Here is a 15634-nt window from a genome sequence, read left to right as displayed (position 1 = left end):
AGCACAGGTGTTTTAATGATAGTCACATAACACTCATGATTTCAGAATTTCTTAATAATTTTTATTTCTACTTAATAGAAAACCTTAAACTTGAAGTATTTTGTTTGTGCACTTGTTTGTTTTGTAAATACAGTGTACTAGTGTACCAGAAATATCCCTATCATACTCTCACTTTGAAGAAGTGCTTACTAAAAATAAATCAAAGTAGTATATTATACAAATCTCAAAAACCCACTGGGTTATTTCAGATTTGAAAACTAAAAAAGAAAGATAATAGGTGAATCAGTTCTAAGGAAGCACTCTGTTATAGTTTATTGAAACATACAAAAAGAAATTTTCAATCCCTCCCTACCCCTGACACTCTTTACTAAAAGGAAGAGACTTATTAATAAAATATTAAACAATTCAAAATATTAATAGATATATATGCTATATTTTTAATGTAACTTTTTAAATTGCAGAAAATACCAGACATAGCACTTAGAATTTCTATTTCCTCTAATTTTAAGCTTATCTTATAGATAAGATGAAAGAACAAAACAAATTAAACTATAAGCCTTAGGATGTAGATTTTTTTTCTTTTATCTGTTCAGCTTAGATAATCAGATTAACTCTTGTCCTTCTAAAGAAAGCTGAGTTATTGTGGAAAATATTCATTGATATTGGCAGGGGCAATGCATGAGATATCATGTATTATATATCTAAGTGGAATCATTTTTTGTAGTGTGTAGATTAGTGGGGTATGATAGTATATTAATGTTTTCATTAAAGTAATTTTTTTAATTAGGCACATGATAAATTTCTAACTTTTATAAGGACAGTCTTGGAATTTGATTGTAAAATTATCAGTATATAGGAATAAAAATTCTGAAAAATACTATGATATAGCAAAATGATAGACCAAGAGGAATATTTTAGCATATTCTTCTTTATTTTCACTGCCAAATATTAATTTAAATTTATTAAATTCTCATTATCACTAAAGGTTATTTAATGCATGTAGCATATACTTTATTTTTAGCCTAATTCTGAATGAGATAAATTTGAAAACAGTAATGTAAAGGAATAATATTTAAATCACTCACCTTCAGGTATTATAATATATATTTTGTTTTTCTTATTCAGATAACTTTGCTTTGACATGATAACGTTAAGTTCTTTAGCAAATTATGTTTTATTCATTCATAACATGTCATAAAATTAAAATAATTTTGAGACTCAGTACATTATGGGTGAGTCTTAATTCTCATATAACTTCATCAGAGAAGTATAATCTAGAAAGAGGCATCTCATACTTCACTCCCTTAAATACTTTACTTCTGAGAAAAAGATTCCAGGCATTAATTTATGATTTGCTCTGTCATTACCTCTACTAGAAATATGGCTTCATGAATTATTTATATTTACTTAGTCATTAATAAACACAAGGACATGTAACTCTAGTACTTGAAAGAGATTCTGACTTCCCATAAACTTTCAACCAATATCATAATCTGCATTTTTCAACTAGTTAATTAGCATTTGCCTTTTATATCATTGTTGTTCAAGCATATTGAAGATTATTTTAATACATATTTACTTAGTTTCAAAATTTTGTTTAATCATAAACCAAAAAAAAAAAAATGCATTCAGGTGTGAAAAAAGTGTTGTTTGAGGCTCTTGTTCTTTTTGCAGCAAGAATCAATGAGATAAATATCTTCACAGCAGAGCAATATGGACTCAAGTTCTGGAAATTCAGATCAGTACCAGAAATTCCCGAGGATTTTGAGTTTATATTCTGCAGGAGCCATAATGTATAGTGAAAATTTCATCTTTACTAATACTGTAAATGTGATTAAAGAGAGGAACTCCCTTTGCTTTTATTGTTGTTCAGATTATCAGATATTGTCATAGAGGTACATGTGGTTAAGTGTAGGAGGTTGAAACAGAAAATACTTTGTCTCTTTTGGAGTGGGAAATCAAAAATATTTCAAAAATTATATATATTTTCCTTTACCCCCCAAAAGCCCATGTAGTCTCTTGTTCGCCTGCTAGGCCTCTTCCAGTGTGACTCATCTAGAGGCCTGCCATCACCATTCATCATTCTGAGTATGATGAGAACTGCCCAAGTGTGTTGTGAAATCGCTGAATGACTCCGATATAAGCTATTTAATTAGCGAAGCTCTGTTTACACAAAAATAACTTTAGTGGAGCAATCAACAATGATGTGAAGGTAAATGCTAAATAAGCATAAGCTGGTTTAATTAAGCTTGGGGTGACATTATATCCCTTTCAGTTTTCCTGACTGCAGCAATGTTATTTCAACATGATATTTACTGTATGGTAGATTTTTGAAGTTGTAGGTGTTATTACTCTTAAGTTAACTGAACTTTCTATTTCATTCAAAAGAATTTGAAAAAAGAAGAAAAAAAGAAACAACTCTAGATGGGGTAAAGCATAAAAGCAAATCACCGCAGTTTTCATTAGGGAGTATTTAAAAGGTGTGAGCAGTTGCAGTCTCTTGCCTTTTAATTCACCATAGGTGATAATCTATTTATCTGAAAAGGGAGCTTTTCTCCCTAATGGCATTTTCTACTGCATTACCTCCCTTCTTACTGCCCAGACTAAAAGCCTTGGTTTCTCTCTTTTGAATGTTGAGTGCACATTGCATTTCGAGGACTAGGCAGACTCAGCAGTCCATGAGCTGGTAGGAAAGCAGCTGTCTAGAAAAAATCATTATGGCCAGTTGGCATTATTTTGCTTTGCTATGTTCAATTTGGTAGAAATATTGTGAAGTGACTGAAGGGTATCATTAAAACTATTTCTAACGAGTTAGTGGCATGCTTCATTCGTTAGTCCCTCATGACTTTAATAACACATATGAAATATGTGTCAGCTGAGAAGAGGGAGATGGAGGGATTGTGTTCATGTCTGTGCATATTGTTGATGCTAAAATTTTTTATAATATCATTTGTTCCCATTTTACCTGTTGGGTTAAATCAATAGTAAGTTTCATGCAGTCAGTGAATAATTATTTCTGTAAACAAAATGCAAAGTAACTTAGCCATATCATAATCATACGACCTACATGAAGGTATACATGAAGAATATAAAGCAGAAATATGAAAATGAAGTAGAGATTCATGTAAAGTGGATGTATTTATAGTGATTTTTAATACCAAGTTTAGATTTAAAGATAATTTTTAAAAGATTCATTTATCTATTTTTGAGAGAGAGGGAGAGAGTGTAGGGAGGGGCAGAGGGAGACAATATTTAGGCAGACTGCCTGCTGAGCAGAGAGCCCAATGCAGGACTCGATCCCACGACCCATGAGATCATGACCTGAGCCAAAACCTAGAGTCAAGCGCTTAACCGATTGAGCTACCCAGGCACCCCTAAAGATAACTGTATCACACACAAAATTATTATATACATTTTATTTCTGTCATATTGACTTGTTTAATTATAAATGTTAGGATATATTCTTATTTCATAATAGGATTTTAATGTTACCTTTATAAACTGTTCTATAACATATTTTATGTTAATGAATACAAAATAGCAGTAGTCCTATTAATGATTCTCAGGTAGTGTTTATCTCCTTATAATGATTAGCCTAAAGTAAAAAATGTTGCAATAGGTTGCATCATTGACTCTTTTATGGTAGAAGTAGACCACCTTGACATGTGAACAATGTGAAATTTCTTTCTTCACTTCTCTATTCTAATGTTAAATGCATGAGATCTCACTGCTTCTTTATTTCTTGTTCTTTGATGAAGCGAGAGATATAGAATTGGTACTAGGGGAGGCATGTTGTTTGTTTAAGGCAGATGCCAGTGTTTATAAAAATAGAAATCAGTATGAGAAGCATGTCTTTTCCCTGTTTTGCTCACCATCCATTTCTAGAATTCCCAATTCATCATATAATAAGTACTGTAATATTCATCATTATAGATGCATAAAATTGCTGGCCTTCAGTTTTTCAGCTTTACTGAAATGAATGAATACATTTGTCTTCATTAGTTGAACATAATGCACAAAAATTGATGCAAACTATTCATCTTTCTGCAGGTCAAACCTTCCATTAAAATGCATTCTATTTTTTCATTTCATAAACAGCATAATTTTAATGTTGGTGAAGTGATTTTGCAAGGCTAAATCAAGATCTAATAATTTTCAGATCCTGAATTAAAACAAAAAAAGTCAAATTATACTTGTAGAAGTTGTATATTCCTGGCATATTGTTAAAGTCTAGATTTCATGTCACTGAAAACAGATGAGAGTCTCAGTAAGCTATGCCTGCTCCACAGACATCATCAATAGACTCCACATGCTAGAATCTAGGAAGCTTCCGGAGGGAATTTGATGATTTATAAGCACCAGTGTGAACAGTCCTCATTAGTATTGTAAATACTGACCAAATGATGCCCAAACAATGCATAAATGGATAATTTTCATGAAAACAGAGTTAGTTCTGATGATTTTTTGTGCAAACATTAGATCATTTCATTCATTTAGTTAGTGTCTTATGCTTAGTCCAAGGCCATGGGTTCAAACTCTATTATAGATTAGTTAACCAGATTGACTATGCCAGATTGTTATCCTTTGGTTAGTAGGACTAAGTAAGATCACTGATCACTCTTATTAGAAAAAAGAAAAAGTCAAGGCACAGAGTTGAAATGTGTAAATATTAAATTCCAAAGATGGTTGCCTTGCTTTTGCTGGCCCTCATGTGAAAGGCCTTTTCTTAACATGCTATATAGGATATGTGACCTTTGTAGTCAGATGACTTATGTACAAATCCTCATTTCACCAGAGTGTTGCAGATGTCTTGGTTGAAGTTACTGAGCCTCTCTGAGTGAGACTCAGCATCCTTATCTGTAAATGGAGGAATCATGTCTACACAATTGGGTTGTAATAAGGATTAAACATATTATATTTATAGTATTTGCATCAGAAAACATGTACCACAAAGAATTACAAAGGATGTATCTGTGATTTTTTAGTTATTTGTATCTTGCTTTTGTGCTCTCTACTCTTTATATATTCAGACATATTAAATATATTGTAGATAAGGCAGATGGTTAATATGACCCATTCCTAACCAATTAGAAATGTTTTTCAGGGTTCCTGGGTTGCTCAGTAGGTTAAGCATGCAATTCTCTGCTTCAAATCAGGTCGTGATCTCATGGGTTGTGGGATTGAGGTAGGGTTTTATCATCACTTAATCAGTATCCTGTAGTTAGCTAACCATCATTTTGAGAGAAGAAGGTGATTGATAAAGATGAGGCAGTTCCAATTGTAGAGCATTATATAAATAAGTACAATGAAGTTTTTCCTTCTCCAAACATTTCCTGAGTCTTTAGTGAACTGAGTCCCAAGATGTTTTCAGAAAAGAGTATCTTTAAAGACATTTATTCTTCCTTAGTATTTGGTTAATCTATTAGAAATTTTATTACTCTTCAACCTGCTTGGCTCTGTAAAATAATGAACACAAAATATAGATATGAATCATCCCCTTTCTTAAGGAGACAAATGTGAAAAAACAAATTTAACACCAAATGGGGAAAATACAACATGGACAAGTGGTCTGTTATATAATGCAGAGACTCGGTGGGTAGATTTCAGGAAGGAGAAAGCAGTCAGGCCCAAACTGAAAACAGACTTGAGCTCTACCTTAAAGGATAGGTACTTACTGTCTTCAAATGTTATCCTCTCTCCCAATTTGGTAGTTTTTTTTTTTTTTTAAGATTATTTATTTTAGAGAGAAAGGGAGAGAGAACACATGTGTGAGTGGGAAGAGGTATCTTCAAGCAGACTCCCTACTGAGAGCAGAGCCTGACCCAGGGCTCGATCCCACGACCCACAAGATCATGACCTGAGCCAAAACAGATGCTTAACTGAACGAACCACCCAAGTGCCCTCCAGTTTTTGGGTTCTTGATGATTAACTAAAATGATGACTTTATTTAAAATGGTGCAACTTTGGTAATTTGTTCATTAGAGTTTGATATTAGATTTGGAATGAAAACAGCAAAGTTAGGAAAGTATTCCTGACATTTCCATTCTTACTACTATTCAAATGATTACTATGCAGATGAAAAATTGTAAAGAAGATAGGGTTTCTAGGATAAAACTATTTCTATTTTCATACTTAGTGTCAGAATTTGATGATTTAATACCCAGAGAAGAAATGTCACTACAAATCTACTTCACCAGCTATTTTTAAATAATACATATGAAAGATGTCAGAACCAGTGAAAATAGTTTACTTTTTCATTATATGCTGATAATATTCGTCCTTCTTATTCTTTTCACATAAGTTAGAGAATATTCAGAATATGAATAAAAGGCAACTGGCTAAAACTCATCCTGTATAATTTGAATTTTTTATTGATATAGTTTGTGTGCCTCATATAAGCATCTCCTTTTTTGATCTTAAATACTGAATATTCTCCTGAGGATTCTTCAAATATCCCTTCAAGTAGAGTACATTTACATTGCTTTTCTGTGGGGGTCATAAAGACATTGCATTTTGAGGTCTGCAGCAGAGGAAAAAAAACACAACCTCTATCCAATTTAAGCCAGTTATTGATTTTGAATTTAAGTACTTAACTTTAAAATTTACTATATCCACACATCCTTGGGGGGTACATCCACTTGATATCTATATATATATTTGCTCTCTAAATCCATACAGTCTCTGCCTTACAGTTTTTTACTTCTCCTTTCTCATTTCTACATTAACAATGCATTTATTTTTGCCTCCATTCCATCATGACCCTGATATCTTGTACCTAGTTCTATCTTCTATATCTAGAAGAAATGAACTAAGTGGGTTTGGGATGCTTTTACTATCATTTTTCTTTCCCACATATACCTTCCTAAAACAGTAATGTGATAGAAAGAAAAAAAAGAAAGAAAAGTAGGCAAAAAGCAGCCAAAGAGAGTTATTTTCCCAACCCTTTTGTGTACTTACTCAGCAGACCTAGTTCCATCTGTTACAGGGTTCTATAATGTTGTGTTCTTTATTATAATTATCCTCATATTTGTAAAAAGTTATCCAATGTGTGTGGGTTTTTTTTGTTGTTGTTTCAGTGAAAACTCTAGAAGGGCAGGGCTCATGTGACATTGTCCATTACTATATGCCTAGAATCTAACACCTGTGTAAGTAATATTTGTGTGTGTCATATAGTAAGGAAAAAACAAACAACAACAACAACAAAACACATGATTCAGACATGTTCCTTGCCCCCAGGGCATTCATATCATCATCTAGGAGAGAAAGAGATATCGAAAAACATTAGAATATGATGCACCAAATACTGTTTTAGAATATCTGCAATGTGCTCTGGCACCAAAGAAGAGGGATCCTGTATATATCCATGGTAGTCAAGAAAAAGTGTGCAAATATAGGGAAGGATGAGCAGAAGTTTATCTGAATGAGATGAAGTTCAACCAGAAAATTGGAGGAAGTGTGAAAATGGGGCTTTCCAGACAATGGGAGGTACAAGTAGTGTATATTGCTAGCAGGTCAGGTGTAAGGAGAAGAGGTAAAATCAGAGAAGACTGTGATAGTTTGAAGAAAGGGATTGCATGACACATTTAGGAATGGAGATTTTATTCTATAGCCCTAGAGCACCAATGAAAAATTTTAAACAAGGAAATAATGTTCCTAGACTTCCAATGTGGAAAGACTACAAGGTATCATGGAGAATGGATCACTTTTATCTGTCATTTACTATTCTGTGATTAAAGTGTTGATAATTTGATTTCAAGATAAGATTACTCTTCTTCTATTTCTGTGATACTCATTAATAGACTCCTTATACTCCTATCAAATTGAAGGTTTTTGATGGGAGACCTTCAAAAGAAAATGCAAAGAGGGAGATAGTAACCAATTTAGCTGTTATCTAACAGTAAGTGTGAAATGGGCCCCATGAAAGTGTTTAGTTGCCACATATATTAAATACTTCATTTGAAATAAATATATTATAATTATCAGATATAGATTAAAGGTCTAGACATAGTTTGGGTTCGTAAGAAATGACTAAAGATAACATTGCAAACATGAATGACCAATTATTTAGTAATTAACACCTTATTTTATTTATGCGTGTGTTCATTCAACAAATATGGTGTCCTTATTGTGTCCCAGGTGTTATACCAACAAAGCAGATAAAACCCCTGTCCTTATGGACTTTATAGCTTGTTAGGGTCAATGGGCATTAAACAATCACAGAAGTTATTTTTTAGTTACAAACTGAGACAAGTTCAAAGAGAAAATGAACAAGGATGCTATGGTATTGTATAACAACATTATTGAATCAATAAAACATAAAACTGGAAATACAGCAATATAAAATTGAATCTGAAATGTAAGTGTAAAATTTGTCCTAGCACTTCTTAAAAACAAATATGGGAGGGAAAGTGTCCTTTGAGATAATAAAACCCATCTTCTGCTGAGGCAGAGGCTCTAAGAAAATGTGATTTGGTTCCATCTTTATTGGAAGATTTTATCATGGAAAGAATGGTAAAGAGAGATACAGCTCTAAAAGCACCTGAAATTTATTGTGCATTTATGGCACCTTGCACTCATCTCAGCATAGGAAGCAGGGAGCCACTTCATAAAATGTAACGTTGCCAGTAACACTATAATTTAAGAATGGAAGTTGAGAGGGCACCTGGGTGGCTCAGTTGGTTAAGCGACTGCCTTCGGCTCAGGTCATGATCCTGGAGTCCCAGGATCGAGTCCCGCATCGGGCTCCCTGCTCGGCAGGGAGTCTGCTTTGCCCTCTGACCCTATCCCCTCTCATGTGTTCTCTCTCATTCTCTCTCTCTCAAATAAATAAATAAATAAATCTTAAAAAAAAAAAAAAGAATGGAAGTTGAGGGTTCCAGCAGACACCCTCAGATCTTTTGGGCTAATCAGACTTTTACTTATTAAGGCACTGGCCAAGGGAAACTGCCAGCTGGTGATTAAATGCAAGGACTGCATAAGAATTTATAAACTTATTTGTTGCCCTAACTTATGGTCAATACTATATGTGTGAAATAAGTCTGTTTATGTACTCATTCTACTAAATTTAACAAGAGCCTGAGAAATATCCAATATCAGAAGTTCTACCCTGAATTATTTTGGCTATATCATAATTGATATATTATAATCGATTCAGTATTTCATTCAAAAAGCATTTGTTGAATGTTTGCTGTGTGATAGGCACCATGCTAGATGGTGGATGAAATAAGGTGAATAAGGAATGGTTGATTACCAATAAGTGACAAGTAGCCTGGCCTTAGGCCAACACTTAAAGGTCTTCAAGTTTTTGGGTATATGCCTTAGAAACGTTGATCAGATGAAACTCTTTCAAAGAAGAGGAATAATTCAGGAATGATTAAAGTTCTGTGGGTCAAGTCCTTGGAATAATATATGCTTATTGATTATGGTATAGTCTCATACCCACAAGACATGTACATAACTATATTACAGAAAATGCACAATCTCTTGGAGTAATGACCAGCTAGAAGAAATCTAAAATTATGAGTAATTTACTTCATAGAAATATCTTCCCAGATTCAAAGAGAGCAGCTACCAGGATGTTACCTAATTCTGCATCATTCACAGCATGTAATATTATCATGATGACCTGGATAACTACAAAATATAAAACAAAAGAAATGAAGTCCTCTAGGAAGTGGACAGAAAGGGTTGGTCATTATGAAAAACAACAGTACTTAGCGAGCCCCTCAGAACATTTAACAAATGTTTGAAAGATTTGAGTGCAATTAGGAAGAATGAAGACAGTGTACTCCCCCCCTTTTTCTTTTTATCAATTTGATATACAAATATATTTAAATAACTCTTGATCCCCAAAAGTATGTTATAAAGGGACTTGAAAGCCAGGTGTGGAGACATGTCTTAAGGTGAGCAGTGTGATGTGAATTTTTATGAGCTGATGTTTCATGACGCATATAGAGCAATAAATGAAAAAGAGCATACAAAAAAAGAAAATGCAACTGGATGAGCTGCGGTGTAATGATGTGTAAATTCAAAGACAGGGAGGAAGATTCCTAAGCAGGGACAAGCGAAAGATCTAACAAGGAAAAACATTTTTGACAGAGTACTGATGGAATAAGAGTAGTAATTATTGGGGTGCCTGGGTGGCTCAGATGGTTGAGCATCTGCCTTTAGCTCAGGTCATGATCTCCAGGTCCTGGGATCAAGCCCCACGTTGGGCTCCCTGCTCAGTGGGGCGTCTGCTTCTCCCTCTCCTCCCCACCCCTACTCATGCTCTCTCTCTCTCTCAAATGAATAATTAAAATCTTAAAAAAAGAGTAGTAATTATTTTTCTCTAAGGCAGTACTTTTCAAATTGAAGTTAAAACAAAATAATTGAAGGGGACATTAATAGATGCGCAGGAAAAAATTCTTTCCTTAAAAATAGTTTAATCATTTTAAATAAGCTTTTTAGAAACTTTTTCCTGTTTTTAATGGGTAGATGGCAGCCTGTGTTTTGCTATTGTATAATGTGAATTTATAGGAGATGTATTTGTTATGGAGTATTCTCCAAGCTTATCCGACCAAGGAATCCTTTAAAAATGAAACATAGGTGTACATTTACCAAAAAAAAAAGAAGTCTGTGGGGGGAAAATCCAGTTTGGGAAATATTGGTGTAATGAGTTTTAGAACGAGACATTTATAGAAAGCAAAGGTAATCTTGTTTCTGACCTTTGTAATTGATTAAAGCATCAAAAAGCCTGATTTGAAAGTAAAGAAAATTTTGGCTGGATGGATAGGAGATTGCCAGTATATGGATAATGTGATTTTAGCATATTTCACTAAAGCATGTCAAGTATTAGACAACTTGCTGTGCAACCTTTAAAGAAAAGCTGTTTATCAATCAGTTTGCCTCCCCAGGAATTACACATAATGCTGACTTCATTTGTTTTATCATTTCTATACTGTCTGGATGTTCTGAAATAGGAGAAGGAAATGTTGGCACATACTTAAAACTGCGAGCTTGTAAAGAAGATGAAAAGGACAATCAAATGAGCAAATCAATAAATTGTGTATCGACTTAGAACCAAGTATACACAGTAACATGTGGCTTTCATCCTACAAGCAAGAAATTTAGAATGGTAGAAAGGAAGGCAAGGAAGAACGGTAGGGAAGAGAGGAGGATTAGAAAAGGAAAGGAAGGGTTGCAGGGAAGAGAAAGGAAGGAAAAGAATGAAAGGACACAAGAGGAGAGGGCAAGAAGAACAAAAAGCGGAAAGTATGAGAAAGAGAGGAAGAAAGGCAAAGGAATGGAAGAGCCATGAGAAGAAGGGGGAAGGAAGGAAGGAAGGAAGGAAAGAAGGAAGGAAGGAAAGAAGGAAGGAAGGAAGGAAGGAGCTCAATTTACTAAGCCCAGCCAGCAAATTAGCTCTGAAATACTTGGTGAGATTTGTATTAATTGTTTATAATAATCACAGCTTATTTTCCTAAGGAGCTTTTAATCTATCTGTTGGGAGGGATGTTAATGAAATTATAATTTTATGTAAAATTATTTGATCAAAATTTAACATTTAGGGACGTTTAGAGACAGTAATTCTTTTATTGAGGACATTCTGAATAGGTGCATTTCTAGTTTTTATTTATGCCCATGCATATACTATTACTATGTATCACTTAAAACTGTCTCTATGCCTCCTTGGTGCTCATTTTGAGCCCCAAGTCTTAGGCATCTGACATATAAGAGGCTTCACTGTATAATAATCATGTTTTGTTTGATCTTTGTCCTTCCTCCCTTCCTTCCTTCCTTCTTTCCTTCCTTCCTTCCTTCCTTCCTTCCTTCCTTCCTTCCTTCCTTCCTTCCTTCCTCCCTTCCTCCCTTCCTCCCTTCTTTTTATAAGCTACAACCTTTTCTATCTGGTAAATAGGGTTTTTGGCAACTTGTAAAAAAATATTTTTAAACATGATAGTCATGTTCTGTCAGTATGAACTATATGTTTAAACAACCAAAGAAAATCTCATTGCTAGTAAGAATATAAAAGAACCAATACTCGGAGATGGATGGCATAGTGAAAAATCAAAAGGCTAAATTCAGCTCTAAGAGGTATTTGGCATATCCTGCATGATTTTTTCAAAAAATGATTTATTTGCCAACATTTTAATGTAGAGAATTTTAGACAGACTGTTTCATGTGTTCTCACCAAAAAAAAAAAAAAAAAAAAAAAATCTGGCAACCCTGTGTTGAAATTCTCAAAGTGGAGCTGAAAGTTATCCACTGTGGATGTTGCAATTTTTCAGATATTTTTGTCTAAAGTGTTTCTTCACTTATTTATGGCTATCTGTCTGTACCTTAAGCATTTGAGGATTGACTTTTAGGTATAATAGTATGTGTTAAAATAGACATATTGACAATTTCCTCAGTAGTTCTCTAATCAATCTTAGAGTCCTCTTGCAAAAATACTCATATTCCTTGGAGGCAGCTTCTCTCATTGCTGGCATATGGTTTGAGGCTGGGTTGGGGTCTGGGCAAAACGTAAGCTCTATCTATCTAACTAATGGCTGTTCACTTCATTAGAGCTAAGCACATGGCTGTTCATGTCACAAGGAAGATGAAAGTTACTTTTCTTCTTTGATCTCAATGTGCCCTTGAGATTTTTCAATGAGATGAAATTTCAGTCCATGTTGGACTTCAACTAGTATCTGTATAGAAATGCTTCCCCAGGAGCATCAAATGATGTACCAAAGAAGTAATAATCTATTGTTGAATTGCTATTTCTTTAAAAAAAAAAAAATTACTTAGGGCGCCTGGGTGGCTCAGTTGGTTGAGCGACTGCCTTCGGCTCAGGTCATGATCCTGGAGTCCTGGGATCGAGTCCCACATGGGGCTCCCTGCTCAGCAGGGAGCCTGCTTCCCCCTCTGACCCTCCTCCCTCTCATGCTCTCCCTATCGTTCTCTCTCTCTCAATAAATAAATAAAAATCCTTAAAAAAATTTAAAAAAATAATTACTTAAACTAAATCAATGACAGAATGACAAGTAAAACATGGCAAGGATTTACTTTCATCAATTATGTTCCCTATATTGTTTTATCTTGTTAAAAACCTCAAAATGAGGTATATTAATTTTGTAGCTTTGGTTTAAACCAAATTCCATTTAAACATTACCATATTTATATTGGAAAACAAGTTTGGGGAGGTTTGCTAGCAATGGGAAATTTTTATGTTTACTGTAAGTGCTAGAAATAGGAAGCTCAGCCAAGCAAGAAATCAAGGTGTATCTATCATTTGTTGAAAAGTGGGTTGCTTCCGTTAGTCTGTTTCTTATTTAAAGAATGTAGGGAAGAATACTGTGTTTGAAGATATTAGAATAAACATTCTCATACAGTTTAATAGGTATGGTGAGTTGGCAATAAAATAATGTTCTTTCAGTATTGTTCAGGATGAGAAATAAGCTGACTCAAAATATTACTTAGCTGTATCAAGAATTTTCCATATTTGAAGTCTACTTTTCAAGTCACTATCACCCCAAATTTTACTTACAATTGAAATTCCAAAAGAGAAACCACATTTTATTAGTCACATGTAGCCATTTTCACAAGTACTATCAGCATAAAATTTGCTTCAGCTGCTGTATTTCTAATTAAAAAACATATTTGACGAACTGCAATTCTGCTTAAAGAGGATATTTTTTCCTCAATCAAATATTTATTTTACAGAGAATATACATGGTTAATCAGAATGATAATTCAAAGTAAGAGTGACCTTGAAGCTGGTGTTAGGTTAGGTGCAGTGAATTAATGAAAACTGGATAGCCCAACAGATGGCCTTAATTTATGGTTTTGAAATACATGTCAGATAGACCAAAAGGACTAGGTTATTACTCTTACATTATGGTAGGAATGCCTCAGTCAGATATTATGCTCCTCATAATATGAAACATTTGTTGAGATCCTGTTATGTGAAAAAATATTCAGAAGTGACAATTATATAAGAAAATATTGAGATGATAGATGATAGAGATAAATGATATATATACATAGATAAACATCATCTATTCCAGAGAGTTTATAATCTACATAGGAAAATAAGTCACATTCTGAAAGGCAAATAATAAAAATAATGATAATACTAGGTGACCTAGACTGAGTGGCCAGTTAGTGATCAAGGTAGAAGGTAGTCTGGGCAAGGCTTATCCATTGAGACCTGAAGTGGCTGAGGGGCAGATTTTAAATTGAATATTTTCATCAGATAGCATTTGGAAGAGAAGAGCACAGCAAAGAAGTCGAGAAGCAGAAATTCTTCTATTATCATGAGGATTAATTGTACAATGAAAATAAAATATTTGAGTTCTAAATATAGGAGTGGATAATGCTCCTTTTAAGGAAAACTGGAAAAATGTTGTATAGAAGCCATATGCCTACACATTTCTGAGTAAGATTAAGGATTATGTTAAAGAAACAGCTCTCCAGCTGGGTTAGGTAGACCATCCCTCCAACATTCAACAGGTTACTTAATTCCTATGATTCCCCTTGTCTTTCTGCTTTTAGCGTGACTATTCTTTCTAAGAGAACGATGCTAAGTTGGTCTTGTTATATTAAACAAGTAAAAAACAAAATATATAGTGGTGTCCCTTATGAGGCAGAAAAGTTTCTTGATGAAGTTTTTAATCACTTTTAGCAAAAATAAAGTTTTAGTATAGGCCCCTGTAGGTATATTTAAGTAAAAAATAAAATCACAGGCATTATTGAATACAAACGAAAATTTGAAAATTAGTATTTTTCTGTAAGCAGAACTTATGAATGAGAAGATGCAGAAAAATGGAATGTGCAATATAGTGTTTTAGGAAAGAAGATAAAACTTGAGATACAGGCTATTTCTGGGTGGGAAAAAGAGGTAACACCCATCCCTTGGATTAGGTGTTGAAAGATGCATGCAGTTCGGTATTATTCTATGCTTTTGGGCAACCAATTAGAAAAGTTATTACTTATCTGCCCCCATCAGCATAAATACTAAATTTAATTTATACTGTTGCCTCCACTGGAGAAAACATTTCCCCCCAAAACATAAAATAATAAATAAACTATCAAAAAAAACCTTACAATGCATTACTATGATTATATTTGAAGGATCCAAGTCTGTACAAGCCTGTTATTTCTGTTACTCAGATTAAATAAAAAATAGGAGTGATTACCTATTACTTGCAAAGTATGAGCTACCCCTGATGCAGCCTGTTGATCATGATTGCCTTAAATTATTGCGCTTAATCCTGGGAAACACAATTTTTCCCACAACTTTCCTAAAAATAGAGATTACTGGTTTATCAATGCTCTGTTTCAGCGTGGAGTGATTCCTATATATTAGCTAAATATCCTTGCACTCTATTGATTTCTTTTTTGGGTTTCTACTTCCTATTTACTTATTTTCCAGTGCTCTGAACTGCCTGCCTTTTAAAAGGAGACGTTTTCTTCCTCAAAAACAACTTTTATTGTACCCTTCAAAATCAGAACGGCATTACTTCATGTTGTTACTTAGTTCTCTCATTAAATGTCTATCCTTCATCATTTTCCAGTTGTTTTTCTCTACTGAAAATAAATACTGGCATACCCTGGAGTGTTTGGACAAAGCTCTATCCTCCTCTCATCACGTTAACCCTTAATTATTAAA

At 33.9% G+C, this 15634-nt stretch overlaps 1 protein-coding gene across 2 annotated transcripts in view; it reads left to right on the top strand.

The window, feature by feature from the left end:
- GRIK2 (glutamate ionotropic receptor kainate type subunit 2) overlaps positions 1-15634 on the top strand; it is a 666284-nt gene that overhangs the window by 637666 nt on the left and 12984 nt on the right. The gene's annotated exons all lie outside the window — the stretch shown is intronic.

The sequence above is a fragment of the Neomonachus schauinslandi genome, chromosome 8, assembly GCF_002201575.2.
Source record: "Neomonachus schauinslandi chromosome 8, ASM220157v2, whole genome shotgun sequence".
Taxonomy (NCBI): Eukaryota; Metazoa; Chordata; class Mammalia; order Carnivora; family Phocidae; genus Neomonachus; species Neomonachus schauinslandi.
Note: the sequence above shows the minus strand (reverse complement) of the source record. Positions and strands in the feature narration are given on the sequence as shown.